Here is an 18,803-nt window from a genome sequence, read left to right as displayed (position 1 = left end):
TATATAATAGAGAAAGTTAAAAATAAATGGGGCTGCAGGCTTAAGCTGCAGACCTCCCAACCCCATCCTTTTTCTTATGTCTTTATTTTTCTGCATCCTCGCCTCCTAATTCAGGATTCCCTTTTGTTGCCGGCAGGCTCTGGCAGGAGATAGCTGCCACTTCTCAGTGCTGAGCATTTAAAAATAAATTTTAAAGCAAGGGAGGCAGGTAGGCTGCTGGGAGGGAGAGGGCTGCGGGGGGGAAGGAGGGAGGGACGGGTTTTTGGAAGGGCAGACAACATAGATGGGCCATCAGGAGCTTCTAGCTGTCGCATCCAGGGTGGCTGCCAGCGCCACCAGGGAACGATCTTCCACTAGAACTAGATGCTGCTAATTTGCGAGGAATCCGTGCCTACCACCTAAAGAGCAGAACAAATTCTTTGTCACCACATGTTTGTTTGTTTTTTTATTCCTTCCAAGGGAAAGACATTAACTCTCAAATAACAGCACCACACTGGGCCTCCCCAAACCCACAAGCACAACAGGAGACACCTTCATGGAGATGCAGGGGATGGGGAGGGAACAATGGGGTGGCAGGGGCTCTGACCCTTTGCTCCATCCTAGTCCATCCGTGGTTTCTGACCCCTGGGGCTTTGAACCAGTAAGGACCCTGGAGAAGCTCTGGGGCTGGATTGTCCAGTGTAGGCCTGCACGCACCGACTCCCCAGCACTGTGACCAGATCCCTGCGTGGGATCACTCACCACGAGAGAAGGTTTAGTTTGGTTCAATGCCACATAGGTTTCCATTTAAGGCAGCAGTCCCATTGCTGTGGTTTTACCTGTAGCAGAGAAGACTTCTTACCTTCTTACCTCATGGCAGCTAGGAGAGAGAGAGAGAGAGAGAGAGAGAGAGAGAGAGAGAGAGAGAGAGAGAGAGAGAGAGAGAGAGAGAGAGAGAGAGAGAGAGAGAGAGAGAGAGAGAGAGAGAGAGAACAGGGTCCCAAACCCCACTCCTCCTGGAGATGCTTAAATATTAAATCATGTTCTTCTGGCAGCTCCCAGACTGAGGACCAATCTTTCCATGTGGGGGCCTTTGGACAAACTTCTAGACCCAGACTATAGCTGAGAGTCAGTTCACTTGGCCCCATTCCCTTAGAGAGTTCCCGCAGGCCCCTCTCCCACCTTCAGGGAGGAGAGTTGATCACCATCTCCTCTGTCCATGATCTCGGGGTTTAGTCGAGTTCTGGTCACTGCCTGTGTCCTCAGAATCCATACTCAAACAACCACCATCCTCTGCCTGGCTGAATGGCTCCCCATCAGTATGTCTCTTCTTGTCTAGGGACCAGGAAAAGAACGGACCAGGTAGACCCAGGGACAGACATGGCAGAGCAGGGCATCTGGACTCAGCCTGTCAGTGCAGTGCTCTGCACACCCTCACAGGTAAGGCCTTGTTATCTGCCCTTGCATGCTGTGGTGCTGTCTACTGCAGTGTCCATGGCCATGGTCCGGGGCTGAGCAGTGTCTACAGCCATGGCAGAGCCCGCCAGGCCAGAAATCATCACATTCCAGTCTTGGCAGAGAAAAGCTGCCCACCTTCCAGGCAGAAGGGAAGCAGACACAAAGGAACCCTGGGGTGCCTGGGTCATGGGAGGCCATGGGGGGAGGTCCTCTTCACCTCCCTGAACCAGGAATACAACACCCCCCCAGACTAGCTGGGCACCAGTGGCTCACACCTGTAACTCCAGCTACTCAAGAGGCTGAGATCTCAGTATCATGGTCCAAAGCCAGCCTGGGCAGGAAAGTCCATGAGACTCCAGAGAACCAGGAGGACAGAGGCTGAGCTCTAGTTTAGGGGTTCAAAACACATGTGCAGCCAGGTGCCAGTGGCTCATGCCTGTAAGCCTAGATACTGAGGAGGCTCAGATCTGAGTATCATGGTTCAAACCAGCCTGAGTAAGAAATTCTGTGAGACTCTTATCTCCAATTTTCTGGTGAGAAAACCGGAAGTGATGCTGTGGCTCAAGTAGTAGAGTGCTAACCTTTTGTCGGTCATGGGATTAGAACTCTGGGCCTGGGTTCTGTCCCTAAGCTCTTCCACCCAAAGTTAGCCTCTACTACTTGAGCTGCCCTCAATCAAATTGAAGATCCTCCCACCTTTCCTCCCAAGTACTGGGATTGCAGGCATGTATCACTGCACCTGACTGCTTTTTTTTCTTCTTAGTGAACATACAATATTTGTACTTATTTGTGGGGTACTCTATATAAGCCAATACACACACATGATGAGTAATTACCAAACTGTCATTAATCCACATCTCCATCTCCTTAATCCCCTCCATGTTGTGACCCTCCAAACTTTCCCCTCCACTCATTCTGAAAGAGGTGAGAAACTGTCATAGACAACAGATACCAAAATCGACTCCCAAGGATGGAATTGTCAGAAAGTTCTAGAAGAAGTCCATATCCAAGGTAGGAATCTTTAGAATGTTCTGGAAGAAGTCCACATTTACTGATTTGGGGTAGAAGATAAATTCAGGACTGTCAAAGCAGATGTACCCATGATTGAAAGAAATAAATTAGCCAGAGCCCATTCATAACCAGTCATGCATTACCTTGAACCCAGTTCCATCCAACAAAATCTGAGACCCCAGCAGGCACGAGGAGGATGAGCATGAAACCCTGTCCTGTTTACTTGCAGAATACTGTGAGGGCCACAGCAGTGCATCACCAGGAACTCAGCAAATTAATTCCCTCATATTCTAACACACACCTCCAAGCTGGCTTCCTAAATCACGGTGGTGAACCCCTGCATTGCCTCTGCTCAGATAATTCTATTTTATTTCTTGGATCAGCACAGTCTAAACAAGTTTCATAAGTATTTAAGACAAGAATGGGGAAAGGGAAAACACTGCATAATGCATGAAGAGAGCCAGCTGGCCAAAGCAGAGCTGCCCCTGAAAACTAGCTCTGGAAGCTTCCGAGATTTAGTACCCACATTCTGCACATGACAAGAGGAAAGATGGGAGCCTGCCATCCTCTTTTGATTTGTTTTCCATTTTATTGCTAGATTTTTTTAAGCCAATGCTTGAAATACACTAAGTCCTTTCTGAATTCAGTCTTTATGGTCAAGAGGTTTTTGGTTTTGTTTTTGAAGTAATTGCTAACTTGAAAATCTGTGGTTTCTTTAGAGAATGTGTGCAATTGTGTGACTGGCTGGTCACCTGCCCAAACCACATGTCACCCTCATTTTGGTTTCAAGATAAACCTAAGTGGGAAACATGGGAAGCATTTGTCACTGCCCAGACAGATTTATACCTAGCTGGAATGGGAGCTCACACCTGTAATACCAGCTGCTTTGGGGGCTAGGGTAGGAGGATCACAGTTTGATGAAAGCCAAAAAAATCTCATGAGACCCCCCCCCATCTCAGTCAATAAGCCAGGCATGGAGGCTCCTGTCTGTCATTCCAGCTACACAGAAAGTATAAACAGGAGGATCACAGTTCAGAAAGAAAAGAGCAAGGCCATGAAATCCAGTTAAAAAATAAGAAAGCAAACAGAACCAGGGTTGTGACTAAAGTGGTAGAGCACCAACATAGCAAGCATGAGCCCCTGAGTTCAAACCCCAGGAGACCCACAACAATTTAAATACACAGAATCACCAAGGCAATGGGGCAGGAGGTGAGTGAATTTTGAGGAGACATACACATCCTGCAGAGCGTGTTACCAGTGCACTTGCCAGGCTCCAGGCATTTCTACTCTCAGCAGAGTCCATGTGTGGCTCCTTCTAAAGAATCACTATGGGGGAGGCACCCCCTCCCTCCCTGTGAACACCTGGCTGGTGAAACCAGCCCTCATCCTCACCTTCCAATCCATTACTCGCTTATTGGCTCACTCATGCAGTTCCCAAAACACCCTCAGACCACAAGAAAATGCAATTTCACTTGCAAAGCTGATTGCAAATTATCTTCTGATTACAGATTGATTTTGTTTGTGACAAAATGTTTCCTTCTTGCTGCTAAAATAATCTTGGAGGGGCTCACCATGGAACACCTCAGTTATTAACCCACTGTAACTTTCCCTAATCCCTGTTTTCACCTTTTTTATTTATTTTAAACACCTATTTACAACATCATTAATCCTCATTAATATTGTCTAAGTGCTGTTAAGCACCCCAAAGAAAACTATAGTCAGCCAGGCATGGAAGTGCAGCCCTATAATCACAGCGATGAAGAGGCTGAAGCAGGAAGTCAATATGTTTGAGACCAGCCTGGGCTATGTACCAGGAAAAGGAAGAAGAAAAAGAAAGGCACAGTGGTTCACACTTACTATCTCAACTATTAAGGAGGCAGAGATCAAGGAGTGTGGTTTGAGGCCAAACCAGGGCAAAAACAAGCTGAGCATGATGATGGATAGTTAAAATACCAGCTATGGAGGAAGCATAGATAAGAGGATCATGGCCTCTGAGCTCTACACTGGGTGTAATGAAAATGGTTGAGCCAGGTGCCGGTGGCTCACACCTGTAATCCTAGTTACTTAGGAGGCTGAGATCTGAGGATCTAGGTTCAAATCCAGCCCAGGCAGGAAAGTCTGTGAGACTCTTATCTCCAATAAACCACTAGAATATCAAAAGTGGAGCTGTGGATCAAGTGGTAGAGCACTTGCCTTGAGCTGAAGAGTGCAGGGACAGCACCCAAGCCCAGAGTTCAAGCCCCATGACCAATCAAAAAAAAATGGTTGAAACGTAAATTCTTCACAGGGAGTTATCAGTGTGTATATTTGAAATTTGAAATTTTTCTTGTCTTTGTGATTAGCCCTGAGATAAACACATTGAAGAAAGAATGGTATCTCCTGCTCACAACTTCAGAGGGCTCCATCCCTGGTTGCTCAGCACCAGGTTCCCAAACATCATGGCAGCTGGGGGGGGGGGGAGGACTTCATGTCTTGGTAGACAGGAAGTGAGGAGAAGCAGTAACAGGAAGTGGCCAGGCAAGATACAACTTCCAAGGAGACATTTCCAGCCACCCACTTCCTCCACCCAGACCCAATCATTTCCACCAGCTCCCAAGGGTCTAATCAAATCCTGAATCCATCAATAATGAGATTCACTGATCACATCATGATCTGATGAATTCACTGATGATCAGATCTACACTGATCACATCATGATCTGATGAATCCATCCACAATCATCACCCTGATGTGATTGGATCATTTCAAAATCCATCATGGACATGGGCAGAAGTGAGCCTCCCCAGTCTCCCCCAAGTCTCTCCATCCAGTCAAGTTGACCAATCAGGGCTAGGACTTCTCAAGCCCTATCAATGGGAGAGGAGGGGGGGGATGCGGGGGTGGTGATGAAGAAGATGGAAAAGAGGATTTACACAAAATGGTGTTCAGTAGACAGAAGTGGAGGAAAAGTCCTAGGAACAATTAAGAATCAGTAGAGAAAACATATAGATTCAGACTGGTGGAAAGTAAGGGGGCAGAGGGTCTTCAGTTCTGGAGTCCCAGGAACTGCAGTCCAGAGTGAAACTGCTCTAGGCCTGCCTGAAAAGGCAAGGAAAGGAATTTAGTCTACACAGCTCTCCACCAAACTGGAAAACATGAGTTTGAGAAGCTTAAGCAGCCAAAGCCATATTCCACCCCACTTGAGATGGAGGACTGCAGGGGATCTATGGAGGACTCTTCCAAATGCATCCCCTAAGGCCAGCAAGGAAGCTGCGGCACAGCCAGGGACCCCTGCTAAGCCTTTTCCATAAGAGCTATTGGTCCATTTGGCTCTCCTTAATGTAGTACTCGGTATGTATCGATAGCACAATTGTCAGCCCAGCAGACATTTCCCATTTTAATAGTTCTCATGAGATGCTATATTATTGAGCTTACAGCAATAAATAAAAAACTCCTTTGTCAAGGGAACACGAAATGGTTTTTAATGGACACAGCCAAACAACTGCTAATAGTTATGGTAAGAAAAATAACCAGCCTGATAGAGGAGATTTGGAAGTGCGTTGAAATGCTTTGGCTTGGGGATTTTCTGGCTTTTTGATGACACTGAATATTTCTTCCCTAGCCTACTATCCAACGGCTGACTCTCAATGAGAGGAAAAAGAGGAGCCATTGGCCCGAACTTTGCAATGTGCAAGTGGCATGTTTTCTGTGCCTCATCTTCCATAGGTCTCCCCACCTCCCTGACAGCCCCAAATACATGATTCTACCCCAATAAAAGAAGCTAGGCACTGCAGACATTAACTTCTCATTCAGACAAAATCTGTTAGTGGATGATTCCAGGATAGGTATTTTCACACCTTAGGTTTAGAGTTCTGAGTCACGATCTCTGCTGTCCTCTTGATTTGATCAACTGGTCCATTAGGACTGCAACCAGCCATCCCTGCTATCCCTTTATGTCATCTTCTTTACCTGGGAAGCATGAATACGGTCCAAAGGCTCCTGGGTTGAAAGCTTGCTGCCATCTGGAGACAAGAGAGAGGTCATTGGGCCATAGAGGTTCTGACTCCACCAATGGGCTCATCCACCAATGACATCATAGCTGAATGAACTGTCAGGAGGTGGGGCCTTGATAAGTGATTGGATCGTGAGGGCTCTGGCTCTACCAATGGGTTCAGCAATCAAGGACATCACAGCTGGGTCGGATCTAGCTCCTCCTTGAAAAACTGGGATCAGGAGTCTCACAATTTGAAGCTAGCTCAGACACACACACTCCCACACAATTTCAATCAATAGGCAGGTTGCAGTGGCAGCTATGCATGTGGGAGTATCATACAAATAGGAGGTTCACACCAGCCCTGGCAACAACATGAGACCCTATTTCAAAAGCAAACACCCCATCCTTAACCTAAGCAGTAAGAGCTGGAACAGGGCTCAAGTAGAGCATCTGCCTAGCAGGCGAGGCCCTGAGTTCAAATCCTAGTACCACCAAAATATAATAATAACAATAATTTAAGGTACCCTTGGAAAGTCTTGATCGATGTATGTTCTTCCTGGACATCAACCCTGGGCTCCTCACTGAGGATAGGGGACAGTTTGATTTCCTGAGAAGGGATTAAGAGTTGTGCAATCTCCCTGGTCTTACTAAAAAAGACACTGAGCAGATAAATTTTACTGCAATAAATCTCATCATTAACAAGAGCTGAGGCTACATGTGGGACATACATAGGCCAACAACGGTCCTGGCACCTATTTCCAAATGGAAGAAAACTGACAAGGACTCTGGAACTTTACAAATGCAAATAGACCCCCTGAAGCAGGAGAAATGCTGAGACAAGGAAATCGTATCATTTTTAATAAATAATAAAAGTGTCAAACTCAGAAATCAGAACAAAAATTAGTTAGTACCCTTCCACCAACTCCATTAAGATGTCAAATCACAGCGAGGGCATCTGTGACTCACACCTGTAATCCCAGCTACTCAGGAGGCTGAAATATGAGGATCATGGTTTGAAGCCAGTCCAGGCAGGAAAGTCCATAAGACATTTATCTCTAATTAACCACCAAAAAGCTGAAAGTAGAACTGTGCCTCAAGTGGTAGAGCATCATCCTTGACCAAATTAAAAAAAAAAAATAACTAAAGGGCAGCACCCAGGCCTTGAGTTCAAGCACCGGGACTGGCATGAAGAAGGAGGAGGAAGAAGAGGAAGAGGAGTAAGAGCAGGTGAAGGGAGGCGAGGAGGAGGAGCAGGAAGAGGAATAAAGCTCCAGTGACTGAGGGATCCTGTATAGTTCAGACCAGAGCAGGCTCAGCTGGCTCCCTGACATAAGAAGCACCTTTCAGACTTTTGTAAGTAGCCCAGACTGTCCTAGAACTCTTGATCTTCCTGCCTCAGCCATGCAAGTGCTAGGATTTCCAGTGAGTGCTATCAAGCACAGCCCCGGCCCCCTTCCCTCAGAATGGGTCACCATAAGCAGTGAGACAGGCTGGGCCCATTCTAGCATCATCAGCAAGTGGATCTGTGGAGCGCTGGCTCCCAGGAAGGAGAAAGGATGAAGTGTGAAGGTCATTGTGGACCCTGGATCTCCCAAGGTCACCCAGTGCTTAAATCAGAGCCAGGGACCCCAAGCCACAGCACCAGAAGCCCCACATTCCATTGGGCCACTTGCTCCTCTGAGCCAAATGAAGATGTGTAGTGAAGGGCAGAGATGGGGGTCTGTTACAGGTAATAGATAATGACAGCTCTTCTGTATTTCTTCGGCCATCTTTGGAGACAGATGTTTGCTTTAGGTTCCACAGGAAGGATGAGGGCGGGAGGAGAGGAGGTGAGCAGAGGGAAAGCAGGGCCTGGTCACCAGTGCATTCAGATCTGGGCAGAGGTGGCTTCTGAAGTGGAACGACGGTTCTTGGTCTTAGGAGAAGTCAGGTGATGGTACATGGTCTCAAGAGGGGTCAGGTGACAAGCAGCTGCACCTCACTCTTAGGATGTGGGGAGCCAGGGCCCTGCTGGTCATTGTGAAGGACGATCCCTACCCACTGCCACGGCCACGGTGCTCCAGACTCTATACCCACTGTCACACCATGACCTCACTCTCCCAACTCCCGACCCACTGCCATGGCCAGAGCACTTCTGATTCCCCAACAGGTGACCATCTTCCCTGATGGCTGTTTGCAGCCATGGGCTCTGACCACCAAGTTCACCCCAGTCCAGGGCCCCCTGTGTGCCTCTGGTTCCCATCGCCAACCCCTGCACATGGAGTTTCTTCTGGGCAGAGCTCACCCCTTCTCCCCGGGCAGTGGCTCCGAGGACCACATCCGGACAAAATGGATGTGCTAAGCAGACACCGAAATGCATGCTCTTGTTTTCCACAGACCTCATTTATCCTAATGGAGCTCTATTAACCATGTTTTAAAAGTGAATACTGTACTATGTATCTGCATTAGCTTGCTGTGAGCAGCGAGCACATGAAGGACAGGATCTCAGGGCATAGAAGGAGGAGGAGCAGAGGAAGAAGGAAGCACACTGGTGGGGGGAGGGAGAGGCTCAAAAGAGCAACATAGAAAACTCCTGGGTTTCATTACTCTAACCTCGGGGCCTCAAGGAACTTCTATCCTTACAGGAACTGCCAGTCTCAGCAAATTCTCCAGCTGCTGTTTCTTGAAAGTGCATTTTAATACCAAAAATGTCCCTTAGCAGGGGTAAGAACACAGAGGTCCCCACGGGCCTGTTCACTCACCTGCTGGCTTGGGGCTGGGTGGTGATGGTGGGGTGCTGTTTCATCTCCGCTATTGCATTAAAGAAGGTAGAAAAGAAAAGGGTGGCAAAGAGGGGACCTCTGTTCTGTCTAACTGTGTGTGTGTATGACTGCTCCCACCCATCACTCCAAGCAAAGCCTCATTATTTAGCAGGGATAAAAAAGAAGCTAGATCAACCTAACAATAGTCTATAATTACTTGGCAAATGGTTTCACAGAGCAATTATGCCATTAGTCCAAGTGCCTTTGATTTCAAAGATTTCTCTCTGGCTATCCTCCACACTGGGAAAGGAGGCTCCAGAGGAGCATATTAGAGTGGCAGGAGACCATAGCATGAATGCCATCCCTACACACATACACAGGAGCACAACATTCTGCAGAATCCCTATGGGAAGGAGATTAGCAGTGGCTCCAAGTGACAGCCTAGTATGGGCCTCAGCCCCTGGGAATTTCTGGCCACAGGACAAAGAAGGTGCCATAGGTGCCCTGCCCACAGCACAACTCTTCCATCATCCAGTAACTGGTCTTGGTTGTTACCACAAACTGAAGCTCAAATACTTACACACACACACACACACACACACACACACATATATATATATATATATATATATATATATATATACATGTACATATACATATACATATATGCATATGCACATATATACATACATATGTATATATATGTGTGTGTGTGTGTGTGTGTGTGTGTGTGTGTGTACATATCTTGTAATTCTGCAATTCCAGCCACTAGGGAGGTTGCGTTAGGAATGTGGTTTTTCTGAGACATAGGCAGACAGTGACACTGCTCACTGCCCCCAGAGCTCGGGACAGGTGGCAGGATGGGAGGGATCCAAGCAGATGTTCATCCCCTGCATCATGAGCAGGGAGGTTGTTACACGAAGTACCAACTGTTGAATGTTGGGTGATACAATCATAGTATTTACTTATGTGATGATCTCCCCTCATGCATCTATATAATCAGTGTAAATAAGGCGGCACAGCCACACTACCTTGGCTACTAAGATGGGAGCCTGTCACTACCAATCCACCCACCCACCCATTGATTGGTTTGGTCTAGCTGTCCTCTGGAAAACAGTGTTTTACATCCCAGATCCAAACCCCAAGAGCTCCACTCCAAATAAAGGGACACGGTGAGGGGCATGTAAAGTTCAATTCTTCCATGGTGGCCATGGGGTGAAAGACAGCTTGGGTACATCTTCAGCTATCTTTGGGGTACAGACATTTGCCTTAAGTTAAATAAGGAGACTTGGCTGGGAATGTGGCTTAGGGTTAGGGTGCTTGCCTAGCATGCATGAAGTCCTGGGTTTGATTCCTCAGTACAAACTACACAGAAAAATACAAAAACAGTACTGTGGTTCAAGTTGTAGTGCACTAGCAAAAGAATCTCAGGGACAGTGCCCAGGCCCTGAGTTCAAGCCCCAAGACTGGCAAAAATTAAAAAGTAAGGAGACTTGAGGACAAAGGTATGCCATGTTAAAATGGCCACAAGTCCCAGTGTGGCCTGGATGGTGATAATTCTGGTCCTTGTTTCTGGTGGATTCTGGAGAGGCATGATGGCTGTCACAGCTGGTCAGGATCAACATGTCCTGTGTCCTGCGGGGTGAGCTGTCCTGGGGGGCTCTGCTGGCCCTCAGGGGTGGCTTCATCCCTTGTCATTAAGAAGTTATCAATTTGACTGGTCCTTCCTGAACCCCAAGGTGATTGCAAAGCAATTGCTGGAAAAATGGTTCAGAGCAGAGACACATACAACATGAGTTAGCAGCATGAGACTCTGCCTCCACTTATAGTTCATTTGTGGGTCCAACAAAAGTGGCTTTGAAGCACCTGTCACTTGATGCACAATGAGAATCAGTCATTTTTCTTTTTTTTTTCTTTTTGGATGGTCCTTGGGCTTGAACTAAGAACCTGGGTGCTGTCGCTTCACATTTTTGCTCAGGGATACTGTTCTACCACCTGAGCCACAGCTCCACTTCTGGCTTTTAGGTGATTATTTGGAGATAAGAACCTCATGGATTTACCTGCCCAGGATGGCTTTGAACTTCGATCCTCAGAACTCAGCCTCCCGAATAGCTAGGATTACAGGGCACCAGGGCCAGTAGAATCACACACACACACACACACACACACACACACACACACACACACACATATGTATATTTAAATTGGTTTTTCTGAAATGTTTTTGAGGGCCATACTGGGGTTGTACTTAGGGCCTCATGCCACACTCAAGCTCTCCTCACTCCAATTATCTTTGAGATGTGGTCTCAACTAATCAGCTGGCCTGTTATAGTCAGTGGTCCAGCCCATGCAGGCCATCTCCCAAACTCCTGTAAACCTCCTTTAACCCTCCATGGACACTATCTGAGGGCTTCCTAAACAGGGGAAACTGATCCTTTCTCTCTCAGCTGCACATTTGAGTGATCAAGCTGAGCAAGACTGAATTTCCCACAGCCTCATGGAAGGCAGCCTGGGAGACTACTTCCTACCACTGGCCTCAGGGGGACCCTGAAGCAGACATGTCCTTTTGGCCACACCCCCACACAAACCCCTCTGAGAATGTCTCTTTCCCCTCCCTGTCAAAATCCACCTGGGGCCTGACAGGGATGCTGTCAGTGTGAGCTATAACCCCAGGCAGTCCTGGAATCTGAGCTAAATTGCCTGTGCCACTGTGATGATGAACTCATTCTGCAGGGAATTGGAAATCAATTCTTGTCATCACCCAAAAGAGTTCCTTTATCAAGCAGTTCCTGATAATGCAACCGACAAGGAGCTGAAGAGAGACATGGAAATGGGGGGAGGGACGGGAGGAAACAAGCCTCCATGTGTGTGTGTACATGTGTGTGTGCATGAACTCTATGTGTGTTTGTGTCTGTGCACATGTGTATATGGATGTACATATGCTCATATGTGCATGTGTGCATGCATGTGTTTTCGTGTGCTTGCATGTTGCATGTATGTGTGTGTATCCCAAAAGACACCCTGATCCAATGCTATCCCACGTGCTCCTCAACCTCCCGTCTGTAACATAACACCTGAGGTAATTGGCCTGCAGGATGAAGGGTTTCTTCTTGTTCTTGCCCACTTGGCCTTGTTGCTTTGGGTTGTGGAGGGGTAGAACACCGTGGTGGAGATCATGAGGTGGGGCAAAATGGCTTCACCTCGCTGGAGACAGACAGAGGATGAGCAGGGCCAGGCTCCTAACAGCCCCTGCGTGGCCACGCTCCAATGACCTCACTTCCTCCCTGTGGACCACGCCCCCATTAGCCTTTCTTCTCTAGGCCACACCCCCATGGCCTTACTTTCTTCTCTAAACCTCAATGCTATTACTCCGTTAATCTAGGCCACGCCCCAAATGCACTGCATCTCTAGGCCACTTTCCCAATACCATCACTTCTGCTTCTAGTCCATGCCTCTTACAGGTTCCACTGCCTGCCCATGGTGTGGGGCTGCTGGCCAGGCTGTCAGCCCTGAGCCTTTTCAGGACTGGGACTCAGGCCTTGCCCAGCCTCCCCAAGTGACACCTGGTTGGTGTGGACCACGCCCAGCCCACTGCAGAGCTGGTGTCTGGAAGCCAGCTGGGCTTCCCTGGCAAGCATCCACGCCCCATGCCCCACTGCTCCTAGGAAGCGGGGCAGGGCCAGATGCTAACTGTCCGGGCCCATATCATCTCAACTACCGGCTGAGAACCCTGAAGCCCAAGGTGAAGGCATCAGCCAGGGTCAGCCAGACTAGGAGGTGCAGGGACAGTGCCCAGGCCCTGAGTTCAAGCCTCAGGACCCATTCTCCCCCCTCCCTGCCCACAACTAATCTCCCCTAAGGTTCATTAGCTGCTGTACTTGGATAAGTAATTTGTCTCCATTGTGCGTGTCATGCAATCCTGGTGGAGCTGTGCTCATAGTAGGTCTGCAAGGAACACCCATGACTTAATAAAGAAGAGACCAGGCTGTAAAAATAAAAATAGCAACGCACACAGGGCCAGGGCCAGCCTTGGCTATTCTCCTCCTACACACACACACACACACACACACACACACACACACACACACACACACACACACACACACACACACACACACACACGGCTAAAACTTCCAGCCCCCTGAAGCAAAATCTGTAACCTAATAATGTCAGCCCCAACAGAGGGGATGAATTTGATCCAGGAAAAATACCATCCCTGGCAACCCTGAAGAATATTAAGGTCTTAACAGCCCTCAGTTTAGAATTTTCTTGAAAGGAGAGCTGAAAATAATTACACACCTGTTACTCAAAACTCAGCAGTAAAAAGGAATTTAATGAGTGTATAAATTACCTTCCCAGCGATATAAATTAGGATTTGAGGCCTGAATGACAACAGTGCAGGCTGAGATTTCCTAGGAAGCCGAGCGGCTGGGGCCCATCCCCCAGGCACCTGAGGATCTCAGCTGAGGAGGGATCTAAAGGCCACTGTCACCAGCCCTGCTGGAAGGTTCCATAGCTCCACAGACCACCCTTGCCGAGGAGTGCTGGCCCCTCAATGTCCAGCCTAAGCTTTGCAGAGAACAATGCAGTCTTCCTCCTTCTCCTCCAGTCTCTCCTGTACAGAGATTCTCGCACGGTTTTTTACAGCTCTAAGTTCACATTATCTACACTGCCCTTACAGATATCTGGGGACTATCTCCTGTGGTTCGAGCTACCATGATGATAGGGTACTTGAGGTGGGCTGGTTTACAAGACATGGAAGTTTCTTTCTCCAGCATTCAAGGTCAAGGGCAAACTTGCTGCACCAGGCCATGGCAGAAGATGCCAGATCACAGAGCAGGATGGAGGTGAACCTCAGCCTCAGGAGCCCTCCTGCCATGCCTGATCCACTCTAGTCCATGGTAGCAGCATTTATCCACAACACAGACCCACTCTCTTCACTTGGGATTCAGTTCCCACCTTCAAACCTCAGCCATGACACCAACTGCCTCTGGTCATACTCATGGCAAGGATGGACCAACCAGTTTGGAATCCCAGACTGTTTTTGCAAGAGCTACAGTCTGCAGAGACATTTCCACTGGCCCTCCTTGGGTCTGTAGGAAACATTCCCATTGGTCCTCCTTGGGTCTGCAGGAGAAATGTCGATTGGCCCTCCATGGGTGAGCAAGAGGTATTCCCATTGGCCCACCTTGGGTCTGCAGAGGGATGTTTATTGGCTCCTCTTGGTCACACACCCATCTCCTGCACCAATCACTCTTTTTTTGTTGTTTATTTATGTGGTGCTGAGGAAAGAAATCCAGGGCCTCATGCAAGCTAGGCAAGTACTCTACCACTGAGCCAACTTCCCAGCCCCCAATCACTCTTTTTTTCTTTCATTAAAAAATACCTTTTTTTATTGTGACAATACTGTACAGAGGAATTAAAATTACATGGGCAAGATAATGAGTACATTGCTTATCAAGCATTGTAGCCTCCTCCTTTGCTTCCTCTTCTCATTCCTTCCCATCCTCACCCCGCCTCCCCACGCAATCCCCCCCGCCCCTCACACCCTCCCCCACGAAAGTTGTAAAATTCGTTTTCGACATAACATCTTGTACATCTCATTGTTGCAATAGGTCCAACTGTATCCCTATTTTTTTTCCTTTGCTGTAACTTCTTTTTTTTTATTTTTTATTTTTTTGTGAACACACTGTACAGAGGGGTGACAATTACATGGGCAGGATAATGCGTACATTTCTTATGAAGCATTGCAGCCTCCTCCTTTGTTTACCCTTCACATCCCTTCCCAGCCTCTCCCCCCATCCCCCCACCCAATCCTCCCTGCATCCCCCCCCACACCAACTTTTTAAAGCTCGTTTTTGACATGACAACTTGTATTTCTCATTGTTGCAACAGGTCCACCTGTATCCTTAAACGACTTGTTTTTCCCCATCTCCTCTACAAGTTATACTGACATCAAATATAGTGAAAGCAGGGGTTATACTGTGTAGGAGGGACGTACAAAGCAACAAAGAGATAATCTTATAAATGCATTAGAAGCAAATGCATGAAAGAAAAAAAAACATTAAAATACATAACTAAGGGTTCATTTTCCTAACATCACATTATCTGACCTTTTCCGCTTTACTCATACATATACTAGATATTGCAAATAAAGGAAACCATGGGACCTATGTTTTTTGGGCCTGGCTTACTTCACTTAATATAATTTTTTCCAAGGTTTTCCGTTTTCTAACAAATGGGGCAATGTAATTCTTTCTGATGGAGGCATAGAATTCCATTGGGTATATATACCACATTTTCTTAATCCATTCATCTACTGAGGGGCATCTGGGTTGGTTCCATATCTTAGCTATGGTAAATAATGCTGCAAAAAAGATAGTTGTGCTGGTAGCTTTAGTGTGGTCTTGTTTGTAAACATTTGGGTAAATGCCCAAAAGTGGGATTGCTGGGTCATAGGGGAGCTCTATGTGAAGTCTTTTGAGGAAACTCCATACTGCTTTCCAAAGTGGTTGAACAAGTTTACATTCCCACCAACAATGAAGTAAGGTTCCCTTCTGTCCACATCCCCTGCAGCATCTGTTGTTGTTAGAGTTCTTGATTTTTGCCATTCTAACTGGAGTGAGGTGGTATCTCAATATTGTTTTGATTTGCATTTCTTTTATGGCTCGGGATGTTGAGCATTTCTTCATGTGTCTATTGGCCATCTTTCTTCTTCAGAGAAGTTTCGCTTTAAGGCTTTAGCCCACTTACTTATTGGGCAGTTGTTTATTTGAGGATTTGTTGTTGGGGGATTTAATTGTTTCTGTTCCAAGTATATTTTAGATATGAGACCCTTGTCTGTTGTATGGCTAGTGAAGATCTTCTCCCAATCCGTGGGCTTTCTATTGATCTTGCTAGCTATGTCCTTTGCCATGCTGAAGCTCTGCAATTTCATGCAATCCCATTTGTCCAACCTTTCTTTATTTGTTGTGTTTCCGGGTCTCTATTCAGAAAATTTCGGCCTGAGCCAAGGAGACCTAGGGTTTCTCCTATTCTGTCCTGTAATATTTTCAGAGTGTCTGCTTTGACTTCAAGGTCTTTGATCCATTTGGAGCTGATTCTGGTGCAAGGTGATATCTAAGGATCTAGCTTTAGTTTTCTACAAGTAATTAACCAATTTTGCCAGTACCATTTACTGGAGAGGCTGTCTTTCTTCCATTCTATTGTTTTAGCTCCTTTATCAAAGATTAGATGGCTATAAGTCTGTTGGTTCATTTCTGGGTTTTCAATTCTATTCCATTGGTCCTCAGGTCTGTTCTTATGTCAATAACAAGCTGTTTTGATTGCTATGGCTTTATAGTAGAGTTTGAAATTTGGTATTGATATTCCTCCAGCAGTGATCTTTCCGTTGAGGCGCTTTTTTGCTATTCGGGGTCTTTTATTGTTCCATATGAATTTTTGGATTGCCTCTTCTATTTCCTTGAAGAATGAGGTTGGAATATTGATAGATATCACATTAAATTATTTGTAGAGAACCTTGGAAAGTATTGCCATTTTTACGATATTAATCTTTCCAATCCAGGAGCATGGGAGGTTTTGCCATTTTCTAAGTTCTGTTTTAATTTCCTTTTTCAAGATTTTAAAGTTTTCATCATACAGGTCCTTCGCTTCTTTGGTTAAGTTAATTCCTAGGTATGTTATTTTTTGTGGGGCCATTACAAATGGAGTTGCTTTCCTAATTTCTGCCACACTTTTCTCTTTGTTGGCATACAGAAAAGCCATTGATTCTTAGGAGTTAATTTTATACCCTACTACTTTGCCAAAATTTTGAATCAGCTTGAGTAATTTGGGAGTGGAGTCTATGGGATTCTTTAAATACAAGATCATGTCATCTGCAAAGAGGGAGAGTTTTATTTCTTCTTTCCATATTTGGATCCCCTTCATGTCTGCATCTTGTCTTATTACTGTAACTAGGCATTCTAATACTAGATTGACGAGAAGTGGAGAGAGTGGACAAACCCCTAAGGGTTCACCTAGCCTCACAGAATGACCTCTCTGGGAAGAGAAGGCTGGATGGTGAACCTAATTTCAAAGGTGTAAGATAAGCAGAGCTTAGTTAAGGTCATGCCAAGGACATGACTGCGGTGAGTCTAGATTCCTTCCTGAAACCCATCTGCAAAACGGGAAAGGGGCTGAGCACATCAGGGCACACCTGTCATCCTGTTTACAGAGAAGATATAGGTAGAAGGATCTTAGTCGGAGGCTGACACTGGGCAGAATTGCAAGGACTTTCTGAAAAAGTATCTATAGCAGCTGGGCACTGGTGGTTCAAGCTTTTCATTCTAGCTAATCAGGAAGCTGAGATCTGAGGATCATGTTTCAAAGCTAGCCCGGGCAGGAAAGTCCATGAGCTCTTAACTCCAATGAACCACCAGCAAGACAGAAGTGGTGCTGTGGCTCAATTGTTAGAGTGCTCACCTTGAGCTGAATAGCTGAGGGGCAGTCCCCAGACCCAGAGTTCAAGCCCCACAACTGACAAAAAAAAAAACCTTAATGAAAACTGTTGCTGGTGTGTCAGTGCTTCCTGCCACCATCCCCAGACTTCACCCCACCAGTTCCTATAGAGATACCAATTATCTCCCGGGGAGGATGTGAAGTATTCAACATGCTCTCTACTCAAATACATGAATCTTTAACATATTATACCTAAAAAACAAATTCATATAGCACTTTTCTGTGAAAAAGAAATGCTCCAAGTTTGGATCGATGGATAGATGGATGGATGGATTGTGGACAGATTGAGAATGAATGGATGGATAAACAGATGGTAAAGAGGGGGATAAGGGATGGAGGGTAGAAAGATGGATGATAGATGAATTGGTGAGTGGGTGAATGGATGGATGGGTGGATTTTGGATGATGAGCATGGATGATAGATGGATAGATTATGGGTGGGTGGATGGATGATGTGTAGATAGTGGATGGGTGAATGGATTATGGATGACTGATGAGTAAATGCGATTGGAATAATGATGAATGGATGGGCGGATGGACAGGTGGTTGAGAGATGGATGAGGGATGGATGGGTAGATATATGGATAATGGATAAATTGACCGCAGGTAGATGGAAATATATTTAGTCTTTGCTCCTCCTAGCACAGCGCTTCAAAAATCTTCAAGAAGATATTAAAGAGAATCATGTTTTGAGGATGAGATTCTTGCTAAGCCATCTTGACAGGATTCTTGCTCAATCTAGGTGATGTAAGGATGAGCGAGCAACCGGGAGAGACTTCAGAAAAGCCCCTAAACTTTGGTGCCATTGGGTTATTATCGGGGGAGCACTGCCACCTAGTGTCCACAGAGGTGAATAGCAGGAGCCTGAAGAGACCATGAAATGGTCAAAGGGTAGTTGCCAAAAAAATCCAATGAAACACTTCTTGCCATGTTTTTTTTTTTTTTTTTTTTTTTTTTTTGTGTGTGTGTGTGTGTGTGTGTGTGTGTGTGTGTGTGTTCTGAGCCTTGAACTCAGGGCATGGGTGCTCTTCCTGAGCTTTTGTGTTCAAGATTAGTGCTCTACTACACAGGCCACAGCTCCACTTTCAGCTTCTGTGAGTGGCTAATTGGAAAAGAGTCTCACAGACGTTCCTGCCCAGGCTGGCT

The sequence above is a fragment of the Dipodomys merriami genome, unplaced genomic scaffold (genome assembly GCF_024711535.1).
Source record: "Dipodomys merriami isolate MVZ:Mamm:240054 unplaced genomic scaffold, mDipMer1.0.p SCAF_589, whole genome shotgun sequence".
NCBI classification, from domain to species: domain Eukaryota; kingdom Metazoa; phylum Chordata; class Mammalia; order Rodentia; family Heteromyidae; genus Dipodomys; species Dipodomys merriami.
This window is presented reverse-complemented; position numbering follows the sequence as displayed.